Source organism: Mytilus galloprovincialis, chromosome 5 (genome assembly GCF_965363235.1).
Source record: "Mytilus galloprovincialis chromosome 5, xbMytGall1.hap1.1, whole genome shotgun sequence".
Classification (NCBI taxonomy): Eukaryota; Metazoa; Mollusca; class Bivalvia; order Mytilida; family Mytilidae; genus Mytilus; species Mytilus galloprovincialis.
This window is the reverse complement of record NC_134842.1, coordinates 14,536,047-14,552,542: the sequence shown is the minus strand read 5'-3', so window position 1 is coordinate 14,552,542 and position 16,496 is coordinate 14,536,047. Positions and strand designations below refer to the sequence as shown.

Sequence of the window (16,496 nt, the reverse complement as noted above, 5' to 3'; positions counted from 1 at the left end):
GGGGCGGATGCAGGAATTTTCGAAAGGGGGGTGCTAACCCAGAGCACCCAGGGCAAAGGGGGGGGGTGCAAAACATATGTCCCGATACAAATGCATTGATCGGCAAAAATAAAGGGGGGTGCGCACCCCCGGAACCCCCCCCCCCCTGGATCCGCCACTGACAGTATAAGAACAAAACAGTTGAAGCGCCATATAATCAACCAAGTAGAATAGATAAAATGTCTTTAAGGTTAACTTAGTCAGTGGGAATTGAAACCTTGATTTTTTTTTCTTTTAAAACCCATAAACGGACAATTTTATGGCAGTATCGACGTTCCCAATACAGGCTGATAATAGTACCCTTACAATATTTCTAAATAAGTTGATAAATATCACGTAACATTTAAATAAACCAAAGCTTCTAGGATTTCACAAGTCCAAATAAACAAGTTTCTTCTATCCATAAATAGATGCAAAACAATGTGAACCACACAATGTTTTCAACATCTATACAAAATCAGGCAATATTGACAGTGAACAAACATACATAGTGTGGTTCTATACGGACTATCAAAACTGAGTGAACAAATGACCAGCTGGATAAAGCATTATAGATCCACACACAAATACAAACAAACAGTTTATCTGAAAACAATAACACCTTAGGCCAACTCGAGGTTTGGTAAGGGTTCTAGTTGACCCATCTGTTATTTTACCTCACTGTTTTTGTGAACTGTCGTTAGTCTTTACGTCGTGATTTTTGTTGTTTTTGCTCTGGAATTGTCAGTTTATTTTCCTTTAATGAGTTTTAATGTCCCTTGGTTAACTTTGACCTCTCTTTCACACACACTAATACCAAAGAACACACAATTGCAGCAGGATATTCACCGACTCGTTTGGCTGTTTTGTTTTTATCTGTATTCCAAGATTACTGTGGAACATAGTTGAAAATTGTAATTAAGTCCGCAAATTTAATTCTTAAGACTACTTACTTTAAAAAGAAACACACATAGTGACTAAACATAGATTATATCACTATTCGAATCATGCAAAACTCAGTATGAATATCGAAATGCACCATGACCCAAACCTATTTACTATTAACACAGAGTGAGAGAAAAAATTCCGATCGACAAAATATTCATTTGAAAAGTGATGTTATGACAAAGATGGTAAAACCACTAAACACAGGAAATAAAGTGAAGTTTAAAAAAGATAATAAAAAAACAACTTAATCTTAATTGTTTTTTCTGCTATTTGGCAACGTAGTTTATTCCTCTCAATAAAACCAATAACTTTGAAAATATGGATATGTTTTTTTTTTGTGTTTTTTTTTTGTGTGGATGCTTTTTTATTCCCAATTATCACATATCCTGAGATCACCTGAGATCACCCCTAGTTTTTGGTGGGGTTCGTGTTGCTTATTCTTTAGTTTTCAATGTTGTGTCATGTGTACTATTGTTTGTCTGTTTGTCTTTTTCATTTTTAGCCCTGGCGTTGTCATTTTATTTTCGATTTATGAGTTTGACTGTCCCTTTGATATCTTTCGTCCCTCTTTTATTCGTCATAAAAACAAAAGTAATATTGCAACCTTATCATAAGTTATTTAAATCCACAGAAAAATGGATAAAACATAACCTAGAGATCAGACGTGTAGCTACGTAAATCATTGTGGCTTCTACTAAGTTAGAATTAAAGAGCAAAATCATCAGAAGCAACATGAATATTTTCCAGAACCTATATAGAAAAGAGAAATTTTTCTTTGGCAGCAGCATTCATCTTTACATTTATAAATCATGTCTACTGTTGACAGTACTGCTTAAAGAAATGTTGTTGTTATGAAAAATGATAATTAATAATCTTCGTTAAAAGGAATATGAAACCTTATATGATGAAGATTTAAAAACGTGTTATGTAAAGTCATGCGCCAAAATCGTAATTATACGGACATATATGATAACATGTACGTCATGGCATCTAAAATTTAGTAATATCTGTATTTGTATACTAATATAACCTATCATTTAACACCTTCGCTGTTTACTGATTATCTACTAATATTATACAATTGTGCTTATTCAATTAACTAAATGAGGTCTAATAACTTTTTATTAGTTACAATATCATTTTGCATCATAAGGCAATATGACGTATATTATACCTGTAATGCGTTACCTGATCACTAATGTAACATTCGTTTATGTTATGATTAAAACATTCAATTATTATTTATTTTAGCTATTGTTGGAAATATTGGAGGAGATATTTTAGAAGTATTAAAGAACAATGTACAACTTCTGATAAGTGGGAGTTAATGAATTCAGTCATCCAAACATTTTTTATTCGTTTTTGCTGTCATGCATATTCTAAAGTCATTTTGCCTTTTGATATGCAACTAACGCATTTTTTATTTAATCATTTAATTAAATTCGATATCATTCTTTTAAACAGTCATCGTTTATCAGGAATATGACAGTTCTTGTCCATTCGTTTTTGATGCGTTTTGTTATTTGATTTTGCCATGTGATTATGGACTTTCCGAATTGATTTTCCTCTTAGTTCACTGTTTTTGTGATTTTACTTTTTATAATTTCCAAGACATATATTTAATATTTTTTTTATTTTAAAGACCATTGTTACTGTTATGGTTGTATCTTTTGTAGCAGTTCCTTGTCAACAGATACTCAGATACTGGTTTATAGCAAAATTGGCCCTGACATCAAATACATATATATAACAATGAAGGTATCACCAGCCCATAAGTCAGCACTTCTGTGTTTACTTAAGTTATCATTGATATGTTCATAATTATAAATTAATTGTTAACAAAACTATGAATTTTCGAAAAAAAACTAAGCCGTTTCTACCTCAGGAATAGATTACCTTAGCTGTATTTGGCAAAACTTTTAGGAATTTTTGGTCCTCAATGCTCGTCAACTGTGTACTCTATTTAGTCTTTTAAACATTTTTTTATTCGAGCATCACTAATGAGTCTTTTTTTTTAGACGAAACGCGCGTCTGGCATAAATATAAAATTTTGATCCAGTTTTCTATTATGATTTTTTTTGTAACCACTGGGTCGATGTCACTGCTGGTGGAGATTTATTTTCCCGAGGGTATCACCAGCCCAGTAGTCAGCACTTCTGTGTTGACTTGAGTTATCATTGATATGTTCATAATTATGAATTAACTGTTAACAAAACTTTGATTTTTTTTTAAACTAAGGCTTTTCTACCTCAAAAATAGATTACCTTCGCTGTATCTAAAACTTTTAGGAAATTAAGAAAAAATTAGGTGATTTAATTAAACACTTTTGTGTTAAAAAAAAATACCCCAACATTTGATGAGTTATTTAGCCGTAAATTTCGAAGAATTCAAATTCCGACTAGTTGACATCAACGTGTTTAGAGATTTTCTATACCATAGTAAACGCCAAACATGTTTTAAATAGTGAGTGCATTTCATATAGCACTAGCAAATTATTTTTAAGGACGCTTGTTACTTTGTAACTTAGCCAAACGTTCTTACATTTATTTATTTATTTATTTATGCTTAAAACCTTGCAAATCTCGATAACGGTTCAACTAAAGTCACGTCACAGTAAAAGTACCATCATGACTTGATATAATATTCACATTTTTTTTAAGAGCCTTATACATAAACAGTTTGGTCGTTATTTAACAAAATTTTCCTTTGGTTTTACTGACTGGTAATTTCCCTTCTAAGCACAGTTGAGTGATATGAAAAATTATTCCACAAGGATTGAAATTCTGTATTTGCGACATACGTGCGTTTCATCTACAAAATACTCACCAGTGACGCTCGAATCTAATAAAGTTAAAAAGGCCAAACAAAGTACGAAGTTGAAGAGCCTTGAGGACCACAATTTCCTAAAATATGTTGCCAAATACAGAAGGACAGAAACATGATGCATCAACACCGTAATAGTATTCACCTTGCATCGACCTTCATAATCGGTAATATTTCAAATTAGACATCTATTCTGGTATGCAAAGATCTAAGGCTGCGAAAACAGGAAGCTGGTAAATTTAGGGTATTTTAGTGGAGTTCGTGTTGTTTCTTATTAATTATTTATAACTGTTGATGTAAAGGTCCTTTGGATTTACGAGTCTTTATTTACTCCTTGGTTTTGATTGTTATTGTCTTAGAAAGACTTATGTTGTGTCGATTTCATTCGATTTCCTAATAACTCTGACGGAGCAGTTTTTGTGTAAGAACCACACCGCTAGTCATGAAGTGTTTTACTTGTAATAGGCACGAGCTTAACGTATTAATTGAGATACATAAACGCCACGCGGTTGGCAAATGGGTATGTTACTTTTGACGTTTAGTTGAAGTCGCCTATATGTGTCTATATATTATTTGTTGATTTTGTTTTCAAGGTTCTTTAGTAGATAGTTGTTGTTTTGCTCATATATATGCACTTGAGTTTAATTTTGTGGAATAACGGGGTCAAATTAACATTCATTTTGATTATTAACGAGTATCTGTGTAGTCTTTCATTATGTGCTGATTTACTACTGGAGGAATGTAGAGGTCTCATAAACAAACTCATCAAACAAATTAGTCTCGCCATTAAGGAGACAAACTGCAGGTTTCGTTTTTACTAGATTCGACTAGAATTAAAATATTTGGATATCTGATCAATTACACAGTAAATTAACCATAATTATCGTTTCATAAAAAAAACCGGTTAAAAGTCTTTCAGGAATCGTACCATTACAATTTTTTTGGGAAAAAAGACCTTTATTAAATATCTTTGCTGATTGTGATATATAATACTTGTTGTATATGTGCAACTAAGAGGGGACTCAAAGAAAGAATGAAAAATTAACAAATATGTTGTCTCTCAGTTACGGGCGTTAATACTCATGGCTACAAACCTTTTTTTTCTGTTTATAGGTAGACTTTGTTGTCTTCGATGTACCAAGATCAGGAAGCACGTCTTGTTAGGCTGAACTGTCTCATCGAAGTGAGTTTTCCGGTGTTACGCATTGTCACGTAAATGTTTCTCCGTGATTGGAGCACCTCGATATTGAACTTTACCACAAATACATTTATGTATACAACTTTAGTCATGATGCATATAAAGCAAAGTGTAAAAAATTACCGCCATATAAAAGAATGAATATAATGATGATGTTCATATTATAATAATGATAAAAAAACGAAAGATCATGGTTTTTTTTTCTCTGACTGTTTTCGACGCTATTGCACTAAATCAATAGAATTCTTCTGATTTATATTTTAGTCTTGAGCGCAGGATTTCTTTTATTCGCTGTTATTTGCACAAACTTTAAGTATAACTACACGTATTTTCAAATCGGTAATTTTTGTCGTATGTTTTTTAGATGTTGTTTATAAGTGTTTTGGTTCGATCTGATAAATTTTGAATATTTATGTTTATTTTTATGGAAAAGGAACAAAGTCGTGTCAAAACACTGTTGAGAGAAAAACAGGAAATAAAAAAAAACCAGGAAAAGTCATATTAAATCAACATTTTGTCGCTTAAAAAATATACCAATAATATAAGGTTGCAAATACATCAGACAATGTTTTATCTATATGTAAATGACTATTCTGTTTCTGTCATTTAACTCCTACATTATTAGGTATTTTTAAACATCGAATAAGGGCGTTTGTGGTGAAGACAAAATTACGCCAATTATTTCAAGGGTTATTTTCATTTGTTAAATTTCGCTTTTAAAAATTTCTGTTTAATAGGATAAATAAACACAACAAGATGCATATAAAGCTTAGTGTCATAGAGTTCAAGCCGTTGCTGTTTCATCGACGGGAAACATTGTTATGTGTATAATATACCTCTGAAAATTGTTTTTAAAGTGATTTTGCTTTTTGGTGGTCAGATGATATCGGCTGTGTGTAAAACAGAAAAACACAATGGAGTCAGTTAGTTATGAAATAAGAGGTCAATATTAATTAGCTGCAGACAAAATTAGCAAAAGTCAAAAGCGAGATTCGAACTTATTTTAACCATTACCGACATCTGGGAATAAGCAAATTTAAACTTAATAAATATAAAGCAATCAAAGTAAACAATATAACCCAATTGGGGGACTTTAAATATCTGAACTATATCTATATCTATATATCAATAAAACTATGTGGTATGATTGCCTTTAAGATAACTCTCCGTCATAGTATTAAATGTCAGCAGCCTACACCATAATGTATTATTGAAAAAGGATAATTCAAACTCAAAATCATTCTATAATGGTTATTGCTTACCTATATACCTATAATATAGTAATACCTTTATATATTATTATTTTTATAAAGATATTAATAATTATTTCATTTGATCATATCTAGATAAGATTTGACGTACACATGTGCTTCTTCTTTTATGGTAGAATGACCGTTGATACACTGTCTCGTTTAATATAGCCCACATCTCCTCTAATTCATCTCTTGAAAAGTAAAATATAATGTCTTTGTAGCAAATTGACGAATTGATGGTTTGTGTTCGGTTTTCATGTGATATATGTATTAATTGGTACTAATAAGCGAAAAGGCTAAGACTGATTAACTCAATTTGAAAGTATTTTTAAAATGTAATACAAATACCTTTGGAATTACGAAAAAGTAGATGAGAAAGAAACGAAAGCATCAGAATAAGTAAGTACAAGAACAGATCATCAAAGTCATAAAAATAATAAAATTGTCGAACTCCAACAAAATTCGTCTGTAAACGCAGAGTCTCCGAATAACATCCTTACAAAGCACATAATACATAATCTTTATTTAACAATATGCTTTATTTGCAAATGCAAAATTATTATAAACAGCATATACTAAATAGACCGGGGAACCTGTTGTTTGGTGGTTGTCGTTAGTTGATTAGGTGCATTAGTGTTTCTCGTTTTAAGTTTTTTATATGCATTGCGCCGTTGGTTTTCTTTAGAATGGTTTTTCACTAGTAATTTTGGGATCCTTTGTTGCTTGCTGTTCAATGTGGGCCGGGCTCCAAGTTGAGGGCCGTACTTTGAACTATGATTGTTTACTTTTTGCACATTATGACTTGGATGAAAAGTTATCTCATTGGCACTCATACCACATCTTCCTTTTACTTGGAATCTAACAAACTTGATAAATATCACATACAAATTCAATAAAAGAAAGAAAAAGTACTAAAGTAAAAGGGTTTTAGACATTATCTCTAATAATGGTTTATTTGTGGTTTCCAACGAAACATTCGGTATCGCTACATTTGGAGTTAACAGTCATTTTCCTAAAGATAAGTCTCTTGATCTGTATAATTAAAACGCATTTACGAGTTTGAACATCAGTGAAACTGCTGTTGCATCTTATTTACTCGATACACTCTTATTGAGAGAGAGGCGAAAGATACCAATAGGTTTTTCCCACTAACAAGGGGAAACAAACTGACAATGCAATGCCATGTTTTGATTTTGGGTAATCTTTATTTGTCATTTTGCTTATTACAGACTTTGATACTCGAAAACACAGAATGTTAAGTTGTTTAAGCATTAGCAGGTGAATTACACTTTGCATTCCTGACAATTATATAATACCAAGAATGTTATGCAAGAAGATCCTAATCTCCTTGGTTTTATAAAAAGAATGAACATCGCCATGGTTTTGATAACACCACCATATCAAACGTTTACGTATAAGTAGACTTGCATCTCTAGTTCACCACTTCAGAAAGTGTTTTTCAATCTTTGTATTCAAACTATGGTATTGGTGACAGAAGAAAGTTGATATAGTCATCAATGTAACGCAACATATCAAATATGTGTTAATGCCCACATGTTGTGCGAATTCGTATACAACATTAATTATAGCTTTGTTGACACATTCCCCATTTCCTTTCTCAATTTTTTTGTTGTTAGCTTGTTCTACTGTAGGACAGTTAGTTGAAGTAAGAAGCCATTTCAAATATCTTCTGATGCAAAATTGGCCTAATGTGGATTTGGCTATTTTTAAGTTCTTTTAGTTTGTAGCTCTTTAACGTTTTCGGACGTTATATTTCCTTGCCTTTCAAATGTTCTGTTTAAGCGTTCCTGGTGCAGATGAATCCATGCAGGAAAGCACTTCGCATGAAATTTATAACATAGATGTCTTTTGCTTATTTGTGTTGCTGACCTGCTGTTTTACTAGTACTTATTTCGGTCATATTGGGTATTGTGTCAATTTCTAGAAAATGAAAAGATTATTTTTGGCATTTCATTATAATAGATTTAAAACATATTAAATCTGCACGGCAAACTAATCTTAGCACAAAGTCATCATCCATTTGGAGATGGCCCTTGTAACTTAAGTTCTGAGAAGAAATGCATGTAATCGGTTTCACCGATAGATATTATGTTACTAGTGGAAAAACAAATAGTATGTCTTCTCGATTTCAATGTAAATTGGTCAATTGTACGTCCTAAATAAATAAAATTAAGGGGTTTTTCCTGCATGATTTCATCACCTATTTTACAATGCCTAAGCTACTGCTGGTTCGAGTTTTGTCCTCGGAGGTAGCACCAGTTAAGCATTCAGTGCTCCTGTGCTAAGTCATACATAAAATATCTTTGATGCGGTCATTTTCTCAAAATTCATTGCTAACAAAACGTTAAAATTGTTCAAAAGGCTAAGGTTTTTTTAACATCTAGAAATAGATGGCCTCGGCTAGGTTGAGAACAACTTTCTGTTGTCAATGCTTTAAAACTAGGATTATTCCCCCATTACGAAATGCCTGTACCAAGTAAGGAATATGACAGTTTTAATTTATTCGTTTGAAGGGTTTGAGCTTTGGTTTTGACATTTGATAAGGGACTTTTTCCGTTTTTGAATTTTCTTTGGAGTTCAGTATTTTGTGATTTAACTTTTTTTCATAAATCTTTATATATACTTTTTTTCAAATGTATCCCCCTCTTTCGCATGTCATTTACTGTTGGAAGCAAGATGTCCATAAAAAAAATACTATATTTTTATACTTCAGTCAAAATTTTGGGGTTAATGATAAATAATGGTACATAGTACTGAAAAACCTTTCCTTGGGACTTTGAGTAAAATAAAAATCTCTAAAGCGTATATGTGTCTTGCTTTGTTTGTTTTTATCCTACCCAGGATGTCGCCAGTGTCTCGACATATTGTTTCCTCGCCCAACCGATCATTTAAATACATTCATTGTTCCTCAGATTGATATTAAAGTCATCTCTTTATTTGTGATTATATATATATTTTTATAGAGGTAATGGAGTAGAAAAAAATATTGTCTAGTGTTTGTGAATTAGTATGGAATATGAGACAAGAAATTCAATGACTTTATCATAATAGAAATATTAGTTTAGAATGTTTGATGTCAATTGTCATAACTATAGTACATCCACTGTTCGTACCAACTTAAGGTTATTTTAGTTCGAAGTAATAAAGTACAGAATGATTAGTGTATCCAACAATAGTTTCATATATGTTATTCTCAGAAGATGTTAATAAAAAAACCAACTGTGTTGTCTTAAAATTATTAAAAACAATGCCGGTCTCACAAGATAAATTGAATAAAGTAGGAAGTCCATAAATAAATTAATCATGGATAACATGATGAAAATTTTGTACACTAAACGCGCATTTTGTTTCGAGGAGACTCAACAATGACTGTGATATCAACAAGTTAAAACGCCAAATAAAGAACGCAATTGAAGAGCATTCATTTCCTTGAATCCCGACAAGTTTTGCCATTAAAACTGACAAAATCAAATGCTCGCCTATGTCAACCAATGTAACGAATGGAGAGCCGTGGTGTAGTGGTTAGTGAATCGTACTGCTAACACAAAGGTTCCTGATTCGATTCCCGTTCCGGGATGGAAATTCCAATCTGAATTTTCTGCTCTTCCTTGTCACCATATGCGAGTATGGTCTTTAGGTAACAAAAATAGTCCGTCGGAAGGGGACGATAAATGGCTGACCCGTGTTTAGAGACAGTCATATCTCTTGCACGTTAAAGACACCCTTGTAGATTTCGAGAAAGAGCAGACTAATACTGCTACAAGGCAGCACTCGCAGTCGCAAAATGGAATTGGATTAATATAAGTTGCAAAATTTGTTTCCCAATCCACTATCAATAAATATATTTAAACTAACGAATGGAAAACTACTGACATAAAGGTCTATGTGCTTTCGTTATCAGTGTTGTATGATTTTACCTTTTGATTTTTTTTCTTCATATAACCATGTTAGATAATAATCAAACAACATTGATGATCTTCAATAGAAATATGTCTCTATAACATAGCCAGCTCTAAATCGCCAAGAGCTTGGAAATGTGAAAATATAAAGGTCTGCGTCCAAAATCACTGCTCCCAATAACAAATCATTTACTTATAACATAAAAACAAATACTGATGAATTTAATTATAAACGAATTTGACCAATCATGAACTTCAACTGATTATTGTCCAACGCGCGTGCGAAACTTGGGCCACGTGGGTGACTATTTTACTTTTTGGGGGTATTTCGTATGGATAGATGTATGTATGTGACAGGGGAGAGGTTACAAAAGTGATTAAGCTGCTAGGCAATATAGATATCGGTGCAATGTACTTATTCAGACTTTCTGTGTACATTGTAGTGACTTTTGAACAGCGGTATACTACTTTTGCCTTTATTTACGTCTAGACAATAACACATGGTGCATTAAGAATAATTGTTGATTGGACACTGGTGTATAAAACATAAATATTGACTTCATTTGAAAACAACGTTTGAATAATGAGGGAATCTTCGGCAGCTGTTTTTCTAATATTTTGATCTAAATATACAAAGTAATTACATAACTGAAGAAAGCTCGTTATAAATAATATTAATACATTATACTTTTGAATCCTTTTCAATGTTGTATAGTTGTATTCTTTGATTAAATTACTTATCATATTCAATTAAAACCTTTATCAATACCTTCTCGATTTTAATGAGACGTTTTATGTTGTACTCGCACAGAACTTTTGGTCGCGGTTTACATATGGGATTCTCATTAGAAGATTGAAATAGCATCATTTAATTTCTATTAAAAAGCAGGTTGTTTTAATAGTAATTAAACATGTGTATTTATAATTCGTTTTTCGGAGAAGTGCAAATTATGGCCAAATTAGATTATCAAAAACAAGGCAATCAAGGTTACCTGATAGGAACTTAACAGTTCAAAGAGAAAAATAAATAAAATTTTATTTATTACATCTATCTCATCAGAGATTGAAATTTCTCATTAACTTCGTTATCATCACATTAAATGTTATAATGGAAATATTGTAGTATTTCAATCCACAATCTTAATAGTACTAAGATGATTTATAAACATCGGATACAAGATTTTGTACAATTGCAAGTCTATGTTTGGAAGGTATCTGTTAATGTGATCAAATTAAAGTCAAAACACAGGTCTGATCTTACAATTTTTACATTATGTTTGACCAATTACCCGTATTCTTAAGTATATTTAAAATCTACATTGTAGTCAAATAAGTTCATGACTTTGAAATTGATTGTAGAATGCCATGTTTACGAACAACTTCCTTAACAATAATAAAGTTATTGACCTTATAAAAATGTAGGTACATTTAAAGTCGAGGATGACATAGCGTGAAGGACTTAAAAAGTCTTCGTCAAAAATAAATTTGCCTTTAGAAGCAAAAATATAAAATGAATACAGATACAGATATGTATTACCTCGAGATAAAGAAGTGTCTGTCCTTAATTAATGCATGCAGTGTCAGTAGATTTAAAATACACACTTTAAACCTCCATGCAATAAAGTATAAAAAACTAAAAATAAGTTTTAAAGATAAAAATCCATTTTATCGGCCCTATTTATGATCAGCTTTTTTCCAGGTGTTGTTTAATGTTTTATACATGTATATATAGCGATTAAACTAGATCATTGTATGATACTTACGGAAGAAATAACCTTTCAAAAGTATTCAACTTACGACATAGTATTTTTTTTTTAAATGTAGACTTTGAAATAACAGTTTACATCTTTGATGCCACTTTTATTCATGTACGTGAATGAAGGTAAATGTTAATTCCTTATATATTTTCTACTTTGATTAATCCCATGGAAGACTTCTCATATGAATCAATCAAAGGGAAGCCGGATTTAGAATTTTGGGGATAAATATTCGAAATTTTACCAAGTCATTTGATTGATTCAGAAAAAAACCATCCTTAAGTTTAACATTGGAACTTTTTTGTCTACCATGTTTGATTCCATATACTTTTTGAAAAATAAAACCTTGATAAATGTTTTCTTTTTTTAAGCTCCATGTTTAAACCTTTTAAATTTTAGATGTTGCTTAGCTAAGTATATGTTTTGATTGACATATCAATGTACACCTCAGTCACCCAATACAACAAAAGATGACTCGTACAACGACTGAGAATGTTGTTTTATTGTTAATAAAGCGACAAACACGCACTGTTGGGCGTAGTATGCTTCATCACACTATAGTCTAACATTGCAGTATGTAACATATCCAACACCACCCGACTTGTTACCATTTGAAACCCCAACAGGAAGTATCTGTAATCAAACCCATGTTGGGGAACAAGTTTTTGAAGTTCATATTTCTTGTAACTCGTGGTCCAGTTATTGAATTGATGTATGTCATAATGAGCTAAAAGTATACAAGAAAACGGGAAGTGTGACTTGTCACTTAATACAAGTACGGACGCACGAAAGGGTTAATTCTACATGGCAAAGGAACCCACATTTAAAAATTCCTGTATAGCATAAACATCATTCATATTGGTATAATAATAAGAAAACATTTTGTTATCAATAAAAAATATTGTTATTAAGAAAAGCATTATTTAAAGTAAGTATAAAACCTAAAATTTACATTGAATGTGTTATCAACGATTTATATCTTAAAAAGAAACGTAAAATTGGATAACGTTAGTATATTGTAAATAGATGAAACATTTAAAAGTGCAAACAGAAGTAGGCAAACTCATTGAATGGTTGAATGATTGATTGTTGATAGTTGATTGTTGATTTTCTAACGCCCAGTAGTATTTGTGACCATCATTTTCTTTGGCTGGGTGTTTTATTAACATAGAATCCCATAAGTATATATTCTGTAAATTTAAGTATGAAAATCGAGATGAAAGTCGGAGAGGAGAGTAAGACTACAACTAGAAAGAGAGGAACACAATTCAAAATGCTTCTTACAGATCAAACCGTGACAGTTGATAAAGGATTCCTGTCTAGCTGACAGAGATTTAGTGCCATCCACCCTATACGAGGCATTATATCGACTAGACGTTGATTCATATTTATAAATCCCACGGACTTAAAAACACCATAACATATATGGGATAATGGAACATGCCACATCAAAAAGAGTAAACATCATAAGAAGATAGTAGCCTGGGGTCCTGGCTAATCTTGCGACGCGAAGTTAGAATGGGCTGGGATGCCAGGCTAAAGAAGATAGATTATAGACAAATATATCTAATAGAGTGAACTTAAACAAAATCAAGTTAGACCATAGTAAAAAATATCAAATAGTAGATACATAGAAAAGAAAATAGATCATAGCCAAGAATTTACAGGACAACAAACATACACAGAAAGAAGGGCGATAGCCGAAAAGATAAGCAAAACGATAGACGACAACCTTGATAGTCCAGTAAAACAAACAATTACATAAAATGCTGTTTTATTGTTAATAAAGCGACAAGCACGCACTGTTGGGCGTAGAATGCTTCGTCACTAAAGTCTTACATTGCAGTATGTAATATATCCAACACCACCCGACTTGTTACCATTCGAAACCTCAACAGGAAGTATCTGTAATCAAACCCATGTCGGGGAACGAGCTTTTGAAGTTCATATTTCTTGTAACTCGTGGTCCAGTTATCGAATTGATAAGTAAGTCATAATGAGCTAAAAGTATATTAGTAATCGGGAAGTGTGACTTGTCAATTAATACAAGAATACAAATAAGTATTTCTTTAGCATCACTATGATCATCAATGATATTGGTAAGAAAATAAGAAAACTATATGTTATCGATAAAAATCACTTTAATAAAAAAAAATAGGATTGCTAAAAGAATGTATTAAAAAAAAATAAACATTGAATAAGTGATCAGCGATTTTTATCTTTTCTTCAATGTTCTGTACTGAGTCAGGAATATCTTAAACTATGGGAAAAAGCATATAAATGTTCAAAATAATGTAATTCATTAAGTCTTAACAAAACAATTTACGAAAAACAAATTTGACAGACATGAACCAACCAACGACAACCACTATAGTCTAAGCAGGCAAACCTTGTTAAAAATAATACACACAGGAATAGTTTATAGTGGCTGTATCTATTTCTACTTGTCCTTCAGCTTACTAGTCATAATAAGCTAAATATTAAAATCGACTTGTCAGTTAATTTAGTCTACTTGTCACTTAGTTTAGAAGCCATAATTAGCTAAATATTAAAACCGACTAGTCATTTAATTTAGTCTACTTGTCACTTAATTCCTCTACAAAAGAAGATGTGGTATGATAGCCAATGAGACAACTCTCCGCAAGAGACCAAAATGACCCAGAAATTAGGTATACTTGTCAGATAATAAAATGAAAGTGTTTTGTAGAAAATAAAAACATCTTTTAGAGTTTTTGCCCATTTCATGACATGTAAAAATAGACTTATATATCTGACAAGTGTACTTACAAGTGACAAGTGACAAGTAGACCTAATTAAGGAACAATTAGACATAATTAAGTGACAATTAGAGTAAAATGTTTTCATTTTCTATAAAATAGTTTCATTTCATTATCTGACAAGTAGACTCAATTTTACTGACAAGTCGACTTATTTGGCTAATTAAGACGACTTAACTAGGTGCACGTGACAAATAGGGGCAGATTATGGTTACATATAGAATGAGCGAATAGTTATAGAAAGTAAAGGGTACTTCTTTCCTTTTTTTCTATGTTAAGATATAGTATATAGTCAGACTTTAAAAGTTTAATATATGACAACAAAAAACGAAAATGCTTAAATTATGATGCGAGTGCAAACTGCCATATCAATTGTGTAATGACAAAGACAAACAACACTTTCAACATTTATTTTATAGCTTTTTGACACATACAAAAATGACATGTGCATATCAAATTGTCAAAAGTAAGGTAATTTGAGTTATAAATGCATGGGAAATAATGAAAAATACCCTAAAACTATAAAACTACGGCATACATTCCACCTATAAAGCAGTTGTTACTGGGACACAAAAGTTTCCAGGCCATAGTTCACTAAGAACTAAATCACGTCAGTCATTCATAAGTTTATATCAAAGGAATACGTTTTATCAATGAAACTTCAACAGGTGCTTTTAAAATAATTTACTGTTATACTTTATCAATGGACACGTAATTCGATTTATCACTACAGACAGATACAAAAAAAATCACATTAAGTATTGTAAATCTTTTAATGATACAAGTTAGAAAAAAACCCTTAATATATGACATGTATGAGTTATGGTAGGATTTTACAGTATAAGAACGTATACGATAGTATAAATATTGAATCAAATAGTTTTTGCTACGGTAAGCGAAAAACAAATGACTACTTATTTGTTTATATATTCCGAATGTCAAGCAATATAATTCAGGGATGTGATAAATCTTTTTTTTCCCGTATATCTTAGTGCTTCAAGATCCCTATTTGTACGAGTACCGTCGCCCAGCAGCCAGAGTTTCTTTGCTTGCATAAATAAAATAATATCTTTTTGGCTGTTTATTTTCTGTTAATAATAGTATTCACCAGTTTAGAATCTTAACCATGTGCAATTTAATTAGTCGTGACCCAAAATGAAAACAACGCCATAGCATTGGTTGAATTTCAATTGTTTAAGACGTTGTTGGTTAATCACAACGTTTTAGCGGCCGCTTTTTAAAATATTTGTCAAAATGTATTTGACTCTGAAACGACGAATTGTACTATAACACAGTTTACAACTCCCGGAGACCAAGTTAACCGTAGATTATCACATATTGGGGTTTTATGCATTCAAACATTTTGCTTTGCATCACGGTGCGAGCCAATTTGTTTCAGTCGATCTTAGTGATGTGGTGAACATTCACTCTTTTCATTTGAATGATTTATAGAATTTGGATCATGTTACGAAGTGGAGAAGGAACTATACGCAAGATGGTCTGACGGAAATATTCAATTCATTAGAGAAAGTAAAAAAAACATCACGATTTATTCAGAATTCACGGTATTCCATGACAGTCTAATCATATAGCCTCCTTCGTTTAATGAATTATAACTTTTTAATTTACTATTTTATGCAACTGCTTAAAATACAGAGTATGTGTCCTAACAAAATAAACTAATCATGAATACCAGGATTGAAATTTCATACGCGCGTTTCGTCTTCCAAAGACTCATCAGTGACGCTCGAATCAAAACGTGTTTAAAGGCCGAATAAAGTAGAGAGTTGAAGAGCATTGGG

At 31.8% G+C, this 16,496-nt stretch overlaps 1 long non-coding RNA gene across 1 annotated transcript in view; it reads left to right on the top strand.

The window, feature by feature from the left end:
- The window catches only part of LOC143075225 (uncharacterized), a 33,340-nt gene extending 28,167 nt beyond the window's left edge, over nucleotides 1-5,173 (top strand). Inside the window, exon 2 of the long non-coding RNA XR_012978264.1 lies at nucleotides 4,907-5,173. This is a non-coding gene — a long non-coding RNA (uncharacterized LOC143075225). The remainder of the gene's footprint in view (nucleotides 1-4,906) is intronic.
- Nucleotides 5,174-16,496: the final 11,323 nt, after the last annotated feature.